The sequence below is a fragment of the Haemaphysalis longicornis genome, unplaced genomic scaffold (genome assembly GCF_048455015.1).
Source record: "Haemaphysalis longicornis isolate Haplotype H1 unplaced genomic scaffold, Haemaphysalis longicornis Haplotype H1 scaffold_11, whole genome shotgun sequence".
Taxonomy (NCBI): domain Eukaryota; kingdom Metazoa; phylum Arthropoda; class Arachnida; order Ixodida; family Ixodidae; genus Haemaphysalis; species Haemaphysalis longicornis.
Window position 1 is genome coordinate 120,324,929 of NW_027526214.1, and position 12,848 is coordinate 120,337,776.

Genomic DNA, 12,848 nt, shown 5'->3' on the forward strand with positions numbered 1-12,848 from the left:
GTTTTCTACTAAATAAAAGCGCGTAAACGCGCCCAGAGTGGTCGTAACATGGCCTGGGGACCCCGGACTACAATTTGCGCAAGTAATCCCGCAATGTTTACATATCACTTCACTGTCCCTTTAAAGTGTCGCCTTACCAGCCGAAGAGAATGGTCCGCTTCGCATGCCACAGCATCGGGCACATGGCGAAGTACTGCCCGCACCAACCGCTGTGCCGCAAATGTGGGCGCAGTCATGCTGAAGCTGAGCCATGCGAGAGCACACTCTATTGTGTGGCTTGTAAAAAAGATGGTCATCTGGCGGTGGACCCCACGTGTCCTGCCCGCACTGCCTCCCCCGCTCATACCTATTCCAAAGTCCAAGATGGAGTATCCTGGGCGGATCGTGTACGTTCTAATGGCTCCTCGAGCACCAACACTGCCGATGGACTTGTGCCTCCCCCAGCTAGCGCTACAGCGGATCCCCCACCTTCACTTTCGCCAACAAGGGATTCAATTCTGCAAACCGTACTATCCCAGCTTGATAGCCTTCGTTCTGAACTCCACCTGCTTCGTGAAGAGAACGTGCAGCTCAAGGCGGAACTTGTAGCATACCGCCAAGGGTCCCATACCGTGCCCGCCCAAACAGCTCCCTCAAGCACAGCAGCGCCAGCAACAACGGCTCGCTCCTCCGATGCCTCGCTCTGCGGAAATCTTCATCAACAAAACTATTTCTAACGCAGCCCTCACACCCCACATCATCAGAAAATGTATTCACCCGGCAAGATCTCCGCCCCCTTACTGCCCCTACTGTCAAACGTCAGTTTTCGCCACCCTCAACCACTTAATCTGGCACTGCGCCGCATTTTCCTTGTACCGCCCAATACTCACCAATACTCACCAATGATTCCTCTCAAGACGACCCCCCCTTCGAAGACACTAATTTTCTAAAAGCCCTAGGGGAATTTGCCTAGAGAGTGGTCTGTCGAGATTAGTGTAAGCAAAGGCCTACCCCGGTCGTAGTAGTTGACTTGACTGCACTCACATGATCCCAACCCTAGCCTGGCTCTGCTGACCGCAGTGATCTCTTCTATGGCATTCAAGGACCCACCATTTGTGCTACTCGGCTACTCCTTCCTGCCTCTTCCCCATCTTCCCCTATTATGGTCGCATGGCCTTCCCTTTGAAATAAAGGATTACAACAACAACAACATGCACTTTCGTATACACCCTCGCTTGCCTCAAAAACCCAGCCATTCCGTTCCCGGCTTCGGAGGTCGCTTTTCTGGTGTAGGCGAAAAGAAACAAGCGCCAGTGTGTTCAAGGTACCAGCGCGTGTTAAAGGCACTCAAGCGATCAAAATTAAGCCCTCCACTACGGTGCGCCTCATCGCCTGTGTAGCATCGGTGCATTAAACCTTATAATCATCAATCAATCTATCACACTCACTTGCAAAAACATTACGTCAAAGTTCCAAAGGCCGCGAAAAGGTTGTAAGCAAGTTCTAGTTAACACAAGGTCGCGGGTTCGATTCGCGGCCCCGGAGGCCGCTTTTCTGATGGAGGTGGAAAGCAAAAACGCCTGTGTGTACCTGATTTCGGCGCACGTTAAAGATCCCCAGGTGGTCAAAATTAATCCGGAGCCCTCCACTACGCCACGCCTCATCGCCTGCGTTGCATCAGCGCGTTAAACCCTACAATCAATCAATCAAGTTCTAGTTAAACGTCTAACAAAAAAAGTTTGACAATACAGAGTCACAATTAGTTTCACAAGAATGCAAAAATGTTAAAAATGCTTTCAAGAATATATGCAGGTAATAAACGTAATAAATAACACAGCTAGCAGTTCAATTTAGGGCTGAGCACGAGGTCGCGGGTTCGATTCCCGGTCGCGGTGGCCGTTTTTCAGATGGAGGCGAAAAGCAAAAACGCCCATGTGTACGAGATTTCAGCGCACGTTAAAGATCCCCAGGTGGTCAAAATTAATCCGGAGCCCTCCACTACGGCGCGCCTCATCGCCTGCGTTGCGTCGGCGCGTTAAACCATACAATGAATCAATCAGTTGAATTTAAGACGAAAAGTATGCACTGCTGACCACAACTGGGGAGACACACTCCCTTGCCGAATTAATCTCTCTCAACTTAGTTTGGAAGGTCGCGAATGAATGTTTTTTCTACCTCCGGGAAGTCTACAAAGAGAAAGGTGTCTGCAACCTCTGTAGGCAGCAACACTTCCAAACATGTGTCGTGCGACAGGAAGCATTCCTTTATGTGTGGCACAACAGAGCGGACATCCGCAAGCGCAATAGCTCTACACAGGAGCACAATCTGGCTTCTTTCGAGACACAAGATTTGTTCGATGCGCTTGTAGTCCCTGTCGCATGTCCTCACAAAGGTTGTGTCAAACTTCGTAGGCCTTCTGTAGGCCGCGCTGTGGAAAACCTGCCTTGCTTGAACAAAGCGTTCATATTGCAGGGCCCTCGTGACAGTCGCCCCACAACGTTCATGAACAGCCCTTTGCTCCTCTCGGATGAGAGTAGTAGGCTTGCCCACCCCCAGAAGGCACAGCCCATCATTCACACGAAGTGCGTTTTTCACGTCGCCGTACCCCAGGAATTCTTGGGCAAACAGTTTCTCGCCGAGAGGTAGTCGAGGACTGTTGATCAGTTGATGGTGGTCTTGAAACATTACCACCCTTCGGTGATTTGGTGTGGCAACCCCTTGGCGGCTGATACCTGCCGAAATATGGCTCCGTTGCCACCCTCGAACACAAAGGCCGAATGAGCCCAGAGTGGTCCCAGGGAGCGCATGGAGTGGGCCAGGTGCAATAGCGCATGGACAATAAATGTCAAGAAACTGATGCCATACAGAGCCTGGCATCGTGACACGGAGCTTTCCAGAAGCTGTTCTGAAACAAATAAAAACACCAGATATTCGTACTACTCAAAAGTCAATTTGACCCAAAAATGTAGATTTAGGAGGATCCTAGCTGTAATGTTTCCCTAGCCCACAGCTCTCTCTATAGCAGTATTTCTTGACAGCTGTTGAAAGCCTTTGCTAAAAACAGACATCAGACAGTTGCAGAGTTGGAACTCACTCAAAAAAGAAACATCACCTCCTGTTATTGTATTTGAGAGCACCAGAAATGAAGGAGAGGTCAGGGCTTGCACGAATGAGCAAGACATAAGCCACTAAAATATGACTTATTTCAACTGAAAGACCAACAATCCAGTATAGATATTAAGGCAAGTAATAATCAATTATGGTGCCAAATTTGCAACAAAAAAAATACACAGAAAAGCATGAAGGTACTTTTGTTGCTCAGAAATCAACAGAAATAGCAAGCATTTTTTCCTCTTATCTGTATCGCTGTTCCATGGTGTCGCATATTGCGAACAACAAGCAGAACATTCAAGCGGCATATGAAGTCTAACCTACCATGGGATATGCATTTTAATGTGAAAGCATTAAACGACCCATTAAACGAAAAACACAGTGTGGGCAGAAGTAGTCACAGGAAGTTGTAAAATTGTTCCCAACCCGTGTGCCTAGGAACCATTCGACAGCCCACCCATTACACACCACAAGCCTAAGCTCTGCAGTAGCAAAAGGTGGTCATCTATGTAAGTACACTATAAATAAAGTAAGGAAGTGGAAGAACGCAGTGAAATGAGTGAATAAAATGAGCCAAACAAGGAAGCGAAATTCCCTCTTATATTACAAAGTTGCACGAATGAGCTTAACGTAATACAAAGGAGACAGACCAAAGCCATTCAAAAGTGTTAAAGTAAAAGCGGATCCCTGAGTAAGAGGACAGGGCCCTCAGAGAATTCAATGCAGAAACAACAATGCGTCACCGGCATTCAGTCAGACGTTATTGGTTTCTTGCATGCTTGCGTCTTCTCTGGGTTTTTTCTTTTAATTTGTAAACCCTTTTAGCGTGTTCCATGCAATGCGATCAGATTTTATTGAGTTTAACGAGAAGTAAAAATTTACTTTTATGATTTTTTATGCAAGAAATCCTTGCTGTCAAAATGGCTTACCTGCAACAGACATGTAATACATGCAAATTTATTAAGATGCTCTGGTGATATATTGGTGAACAAGCAACATTAGTATGTCAGCACAGATAACTCCCTGTAATCTGTAGTGCCCTATTAAAAAGCAGCTTTCTCGGCAATACGTGCTCTGCACCCATGTAGGAATAGCGGGGCTTTTTGGGAAGTGCAGACTGACACAAATTAAACAGCCTTCACAGTACGTAATCTAAAGCCCTGTGAATTCTCACCAAAAGCAAATCAGTTGGCAAGATAACTCGAAAAGGGCATGACAGCACACTGAACCTTATCAAAATGTGAGAAAAAGAATTCAAGAACGAGTGACTAAAGGCAGTAAAGCATGCAAAATGACCCTTCGAACTACATACCTGCTCTGTCAATCTCGGAATAGGAAAGCTGCTCTTGCAGGAGTGTGTGGAGTGCTTCCGTCAACTTTGCAAGGTGCCTCCAGTAAAATATGGAGAGAATTCCATGAAGGCACCGCACTGCATAAAACAAAATCCACTGCCTCCACTCCGACGCCTTCCAGTGGCTTCGCTCTTTTAGTGACCGAGGCAGTCTGGTTACGCAGTGTGGAGGTTTGATGGCCAGCAATCTCGCGTCGATCTTCTCAAGTGTTCAGGGGTCCCCTGCACAAATATATCACAAAAGAAATTGTAGACTTTGCTCAGCAATGTGCTATTTGTTTATTTATGCAGATACCTGCATTGTCTTCATGGATATTTATGCATGTAGGAGGGAGAAGCAAAGGAGAATACAAAAGAAAAATAATACAGCTGTCGCACATAGAGATTGCATTTCTTTAACAGTAGTTCTTGAACAAGAATGTTGCATACATTTGCATACAAAAATGCTGCCCATTATTTCCAGGCACCACTGGATATAACGCGCTTAGAAACAAAGTCAGAGGGTTATTCACACTGATTTGTTTCTCTCGTCCCCCCAAAAATTTCTGAAACTGGTGACTGTTAACACCAACCAAGTGCTGTTTTTGTCATCACAATGTTTTTCCGTGCCACCTTCTTGCTTACAACTGATGAACTGACTTATGCCTTCACACTTATGAAGGGAAAGAAAAATAACAGCTTAAAATAGCCTTTCATGTTATGGATAAAGCAAATTCGTCACCACAAGAACCATAACCCCAAATGGCTGTTTCCATTTATGCCAAAGTAGGCGCTCAAATATTTCTGTGCAGGTTTTACTTTTTGCTGTGCTGTATGTAACAAAAGATAATTATGTCCTCAGCATGGAGCACGAGACATTTTCTTGTAGCAGTGAATGAGCCAAGCTCGTCTTTGGCAGCAACAATGAAAGAGGGATGTGCAGAATCAGCTAGTATGAGCAAAAATGGGCATCTGTCGACATTTCGGTGCATATTAAATATCCCCATAAGGTCAAAATTAATACAGAGCCCTCCACTACAGGACGCGTCATGGCCTAGGTTTAGCTTGGGTGCATAAAACCGTACAATCAATAAAATGAGTTAGTATATGGGAGGCTTAGAATTTTGCAGTAGTTAGTGGCACAAGAGTTACCCAGCTACATAGCGGCAAAATATGAGTGGTTAGAAATAGTGAAGCCCGCATATACACACGTACATGCTGTCCAAACAATGCCTGCCCACAAGGGACAATTTGATCAAACAAAGACAAATAGGCTCTAATAATGCATTCAGAAATCGTATTAAAATCGGTGCACGATAACCTATAGTATTTGGAAAATTTACTGACAATTTTTTTTGCTCAGATCAGTTCATAATAGGTAATGAATTACAACTCACCCATTACGGCCAAATGCACTCAAATTTCACCTCGACCAAATTTATTTTTAATGCGTAGTACGTACCCACCCCGAAATCAGCTGGGACACTAGTTTATCTCGTTTATCAGCCAGAAGCGTTTAAAAAAACTCTGCTGCAGACCACGCTGCACCTGCCGAAGGATCGCGTAAACAGCCACGACGTGCCTTTGACGTTCCAGCCAACGAGGACTTATTCCTCTGGCCAGCCCCGCATCTGGAGAACCGGTCGAGCTCTGCTGCGCACGCTTCTCCATTCCTGCCCCGTGCGCGCGTAGAGCTTGCGCGCAAGACTTTCTCCCGAGCGGCTAACCGCCCAGCCCAAAACTCTCTCAATGGTCTGGCCTCTCGCTGGACGGCTGCAGCATCACTGCAATGGCCGCGCTCTCCACGGTTTCGGTTTCAAAATCGTCGTTTTTTGCAGGGCACTTGTGGCGACCATGCGCGTATTTCAGCTGTGGTGTATTACATGTTGCTTTCTTTTCCCGCAGACAATATAAAAATAGGGTTTCCAGGAGGTCAAAATTTTCAGTGAAGTTGGCCTTTAAAACTGCATAAAGTGTTACCAATTATGAATTACAGTGCAATTCATGGCCTAGATTTCAGATTCAGCTGCTGAGAGCCCAGAAGCAGGTGTGGGGTGCTACAGAGGTTAGTCAATGTCAAGCAAGGATGACACAAGCTATGTCTTCGCTTTATGAGCATTGACAGCAACCTTTCACAACCACCTGTATGAACTTCCACCCTAGCTCAAATAAGACAGTCCCACCTCATTCAGTAAGTTCAGAACTCCTCAATGTCAGGGCAGGCATGGTGAAACAGGACAAAGACGTCATGTCCCTTTAAAATTTTTTAGCTTCTGCAGTTATTTTTGTCCTGCATGTGTTTCTCAATCTTAGTCCCAGCTAATATGCATGCTAATACTAAAGGGAAGGGACAGCCCAATCCAATTTAACCAGCTGGAACATTGTGGTCGCACACCGCCATAAGTTTGATGTCAAAGAGCAGCTGAGTCGTGTAATTCCCAGGCCGCCCAAATTATTGATTTTAAACTGGATCTGTTTGACGCTTACAACCATAGGAAGGCACCATTGCAGCTCCTACACTCAGGGACAATTTTCTCTGGCAATGCAGTCAAGGCTATAGAGCCGTTCGGGACAACAAACTTGCAATGCGTCGGAGGCAGCGGCGGGGGCGAGTGGGGGGGAACTTTCTAACTTGACTAGCTTGAATCACTAAGCTCACATGCTGAATTGTTTTGGTGTCTGCGCTTATGTTGCGCGGTAGCGTAGCCCCAAGCTGGCAAATCAGGATGGCTTGGTACTGCTGCCTCACCCTTTGAAAGACACTCCTCTCCATTTTGTTTCCCGTTACTCACAGCCGGGCTACAGCGGTGGCGTCCGCAGCTCTAGCCCGGACGTGGCTGACGCTGCTGATGCATTAGGGACAGCGACCCAGCGAATTCTGAGTAACGGGTGGCAGAATCTCTCGTTTCACTCTTTGTAGACACACGTGTGTGAATTCAAGTGACGTCGCATGGGTAATTGTTGTGGGGGTAGTTCACAGCTTTGCTTTCCAACCACCTTAAGAGCGTAGATTGGAGCCAATTTGTTTTGTTCCTAGTGTGAGTGTGCGTGTGTGCTTTTCCTTCTTTTTTCATTTTTTTCCTGCCTTTATTCCCTCTCTCTCCTTTATCCCTCCTCTTTTTCTTTCTTACATCCCCTTCCCCCACTTCCCACCCCCCAACCAGCAGCCATCCGGTGGCAGTGTCCACCCATAGGCATTGAATTACACAGGCTGGTGTATGTTCCTTCCAAGTTTATGTCCAGTTAAGTATTCCTTTATAGGTAATTGATCTATGATCAGCGTAAACGACAGGAGCTTCAAGAAAAAGAGTGCTACAAACCACGACAGAAAAAACTGAAAAACAACGAGACACATGCGCCTTGTCTCGTCGTTCTTCAGTTTTTCTGTCGTGGTTTGTAGCGCTCTTTTTCTTCAAGGAACATACACCAACTAGCCCAACGGCTAGTTTACTGAAACGACAGGAGGATTGCATGTCACATTACCAATATAGAAGTTCAATCCAGAATTGGAAGACGACAAAAAAGTCTCCGTCAGTTGCCTGGTAACACCTAGGAGAGCGCAGTGCATGTATTCCACGCTGAAGCCATTGACAAGGTCCAGAACTGCACAAGGAAAAGTGTAAATAGAGGCTGTATTTACACTTGACTGTTCATACAGGCAAAAAGTCTGTGACATCCACAGGCATGAAGCCTGTTCACTCGAGAAAGTAAAACCTACAGTAGAAATGCACAGCCTCAAAAAAATTTTTTTAGCAAATGAACAGTAACACAAAAAATAATTTTATATGCAAAATCCTCAACGCAGTTTTATCAGCTTTCAAAAAATGTAGTGAGACACATAGAGGAAAAAAAAGCTTGGAAGACACCCCTAGCAATTCCTCAGAATTATAAAATGTGTGGGTGAAAACATACACCTCAGCATGCCAGTGGCTGACTTTAGAACAGCCACTTCGTAACGGCATTGAAGCACTGGTACACAGAGGCCATCTTTCGCGACTTGGCCAACATTCAAGGGTTTATAGTAGTGGACAACTGGATAAAGTAAAAGTACAGGAGGGTTTAATGGGAAAGCAAACCAGACGGGCAATAAGGGCCCCCTCATAATGACATCTCCGGGTGTCCCACAACAGGCCATCTTTGCCTTTTTTAAGGTTTCCTTTCCTCCACAGTAAGGAGTCGCATTTATATCTAACACAAGTGCTATCAGAAAGGATAAAAACACGGCTCGCATGCATGGCTTCAAATGAATGTTGGTTGGCTTTTAATACATGTTTTGAAACACTGCAAGGACGCCATTAAAAATGAAAGCACCAGGAGTTATAGATCCCTTTTCACCCCATCTTAATGCTCCTTCTAAATGTAAAATGAATCCAGCTTGTTCAGTGAGCCACATGTACAGCCTCCTATCTATACTATGCAGCATAATGTTCATCATGTTCCATTATTCCATTCAGCAAGATTTTCTAATGAACTAGTCATTGAAAGATTGGAAGTGTTGGGTTGATTTCAGCCTTTACTTCGTTTCATACAACAGAGCTGACAACTAAAAAATCAAGAAGCTTACCTCGCAGGTTCATCAACGCAGATGTCCCTTTTATGCCGTTGACAGTGTCCTTGAAAACAACAGCAAGTTCCATATTTGTTGCAACCGTTGCTGATGTTCTGGCTTCCGGCGGCTCTGTCATGGTGTACCGCATACTCCCTTGAGGCATAGTATAGAGAAATAGTGAATTAGATAAAAACCTTTGAAGTACTTTTCACATGCTGCTACACCAACAACTGTGGTGTTGCTGCAACACCACAACCCTAGCCGCTGCAACTTGCCTGTTACGTTCCGTATGGGCTAGTTTTGAGGTAAAAGAGAAAGGAAGTTTTTTCTAACTGCATTAAAAATTTGTAACATCATCCTGAGGTCTGCCTCTTCAGTTTCTTGCCTAAAAGAACATGACAAATTACACCCCTCTGCGAGTGAAGCAGCTTTTCAGCTTCGTTAAAGGTACAATGACCTCTGCGCTGTCCTATGTGCAGCGGCACTGTGCTATTAGCCCACGTGGTTTATAACTTTACTATTTAGTTAGAGTCTAGAGCCTTATTTTATCTGTACTGGGTAGCGGAACAGAAAACTTCATGTACTGTTTGCGGCCGCTGCACCAATTACCCCCCAATTTCCAGATATGACTGTGCTGGCGCCACCCCCGCTCTCTTTAATTGTGCTGTCCTTCAGGAAATAGGAGAGAACTTGTATCTTTAGGTCTGTGTTAAGTACTGCTGAAGGGCATGCTATCATAATGAAGAAAATACAAAAGTGAGCAGTGACACCTCAGTCACTTTTCACATACTTTCATGCTATCTCAACTTTCAAAATACTGATCCGTGATCATTTTATGCCTAGTATCAACTTTTCGCTTCACACAGAGGTCTGACGGGCTAAACAAACTAAAGTTTTGCTTAATTTATGCATCAGACACCAGCTAATTGGCAAGGAGGATGGTGCAAGTGCAAGAGCACTTTTGAACGCAAAATTTTAGTTTTGAAAAGGAGTGTAAACCTCCTAAAAAATCATAAAATGTTCTGTGCATCCTCAACAATATCTCGGTAAGTAATGAATAACTCAGTTCAACATGACCCTGACTCTTTTCTTTAAAAATGGTGCAACAGCAACAATGTATAACAGAGCCAAAAACAGAAGTGCAAACATTACACCAGCACAAAGGATAGGAGTACGCGCAGGTTCATTTCTAAGCACTCATGCGTAAGAGAGCTAACGGTTAAAGAATGCTCCTACTAACCTGCAATGTGCTCGCCGTGGATCAAGCACCATGGGCAACCAAAGTAGCCGTTAAAAGGCACCATGTTCAGCACAGCCGCCCTAGCTGGGGCGTCAACAGAGCAGCTCAACACGACTGTCCTGGTGACATGTGTGTGGCTCATGTATTCCCATTTCAGCGGCCTTATAGAGTTGACTTCTGCAACAAACTTGCTCAGGAACAGCTGCATGTTCGGGTGTGTTTTGCCGAACCAAAGGCCTGCTAGAACACAGTTCTTGAACCGGAAATGAGGAGGCAGTTCATTTACAATGAACTGTACAGGCCAGACATATGTCTTCCAGGATTTCCAAACTGGGCTCCCATCGGTGTTTACGGTGAGTGTCAGATCGTCCCGTGTAAGGCTTCGTTCTTCCTTCAGTCTTACATAACATTCGCTGCTTGTTATGTTGCTTGCGGGCTGGTGAAGCTTCGCCAAGTTTTTATGTAGTTGTGCTTTCGTTTTCTCAATTAAGAATCTTACTTGCTTCTCCAGGTTCAGCATTACAAAAAATGAGCCCCGGTCCCTCAGCATCTTAACTGTATCAGAGTGCTTGCACACTGAGCAATGAGCCTCGTCTAGATCCACATTCATTTCAGCACTGCACTGCTCGCATACGTAATGGTACTGAACCACATCTTGGGTCTCTTCAGACCACAGTTTTCGGAACAAGTACATGCTTGGGGGCAGAGCATTTGCTCCAAAGAGGAAGTTGATCAGTTTCGTCAGGTCGACCAGCGCTGCCCACGACAGCCCGTGCGAAATGGCAAATGCCATTACAGCAGCGATTGCGCCCGTTTTCGTCACCTGTGAGTTTGGTAGAGTTTGGCCATCGAACTTCGCAAAATCTGCGCCGAGTAAATCATACTCGTCTGCAAAGTCGCCTTCAAAGTCGCCGATGATTTCATCCTCGTCGCTCGACTCACGGCTGTGCTGCGAAACATAATCGTCTTCACAGTCAGGTGGAACTTCATCGCGTCCGCTATCGGCACCGACTACGATCTAATTGTTCTCCGGGTCGTTAGGAGGTACTCTATCCTGTTCACTATCGGCGCCACCTTCTGGAACGGTGCTGCCGACTGTATAGTCTATCGTGCTCGACGCTGTGGTGTCCGTTGACGGATGCTGGTGCCCCATCTCGGAAACGCTAGCAGCTGCTGTTTGAAGCGCAGCGGCATTTTCTTTCGCACGCTTGTAAAAAGTCGACGCCGGCACTTGAAAATAGTTTTCCGCGTCTAAATACTGTTTCCTCCGCTTCCTCACTTTGTCCGACATCGCCACAGGGCGCACTTTCAAGGCAGGACAAAGAGGATTAGCTGCGTCGAGGCGCTCGAGGCAGAAAGAAATGGGAAGTATTTTCAGGAGGTGGAAGTACAGGCGTGAGATATGGTGTTCAGCAGCGCTCAGGACAGGGATTTTAAAGGCTGTTCCCTTTGCAACGGGTGGTTTCGTTTCGTTGGTTTTGTTTCGCTGGTTTCGTTTTTTGGTTTCGTTTTTTCTGCTCGCTGTATTTGCACTTACGATATTCTAAGTTTAGCGAATGAACGTGATAACCCAGGTGTATTTTTTTAATTCGGCGTATGTTTTAATCGTGAGTCACAGCTAACAATGGTAATAATTGGGAGTAGCGATGCTCGGATCAGAGCCTAGGCTCTCATCCGAGCCTAAATTATTGCAAGAACTAGCTAGTTCTTGCAATAATTTGCAAGAACTTCTTTGCAAGAACAAAAAATTTGTAAGAACCCAACGCTCTTCAAACGCAAAAGGGCGTGCTGTACGGTTTGTTGGTACACTAACTTCAAGAAAACACCTCAGACGTTGGGACTAAACAAACACACAACACAGGCGCTGTGTTGTGCGTTTGTTGCTTAGTCCCGTCGCCTGCGCTTTGCCTCTTCCATTCCTCCAGCTTTTCAGAGCTTCCCGTATTCATACTTCCGGCCGAAAGCGGGACAAAACCCCGTCATACACGCAGGCTACGGGACGTTGGGACCACAGCCGCAAAACAGGGACATGACCCGCCTAAATCAGCAAATCTGGTCACGTTAAATTTATGCCTACTGCTATTTCAGACGTATTTCGAAAACGTTTTTTCAGCGTCCGCACTGTTGAGGCCAACGTCGGTGGACGCCAACCTACAGATACTAGTCGACGCCGTCCTATTCTTTGGGTGGAAGATTGGAAATACGATTGGAAGTTTGGCATAAAGTAAATTAGGTGTACTTGTCGTATCGAAGGAATGGAGATCTGGAGCAACAGATCTTTGGACTGGTGTACGCGGGCAACGTGTACTGTTGGTGGCAGATAATGCGGAAGACCTGCAGAAAATGAACGACACGTGTAGTGAAGAACGTACCTAGGCCTAAATTTTAATCCTCAGAAATCGGAGTATATAACGAAGAATTAAACTAATAGGACACCAATGAGGATTCAAAAGAAAGCCGAGTCACGAGGGATGTGGCTAAACAAAGGAATATGCTACAAATGTGCAATTCTGCAGCACTTCTTGTATTTGCAGCAGAAGTACCAATGTTCTGAATTTTATACGGACGCCTCTAAAACTGCCACCTCTGTGTCCTGCGCGGCGCATGGGCCCGGCCTTAATGTCACTAGAACTCTTAAT

The 12,848-nt window shown here is 45.7% G+C and overlaps 1 pseudogene; it reads right to left on the bottom strand.

Moving 5' to 3' along the window:
* The window catches only part of LOC144160776 (uncharacterized), a 117,582-nt pseudogene extending 106,853 nt beyond the window's left edge, over window positions 1-10,729 (bottom strand).
* Between the last annotated feature and the right edge of the window lie 2,119 nt (window positions 10,730-12,848).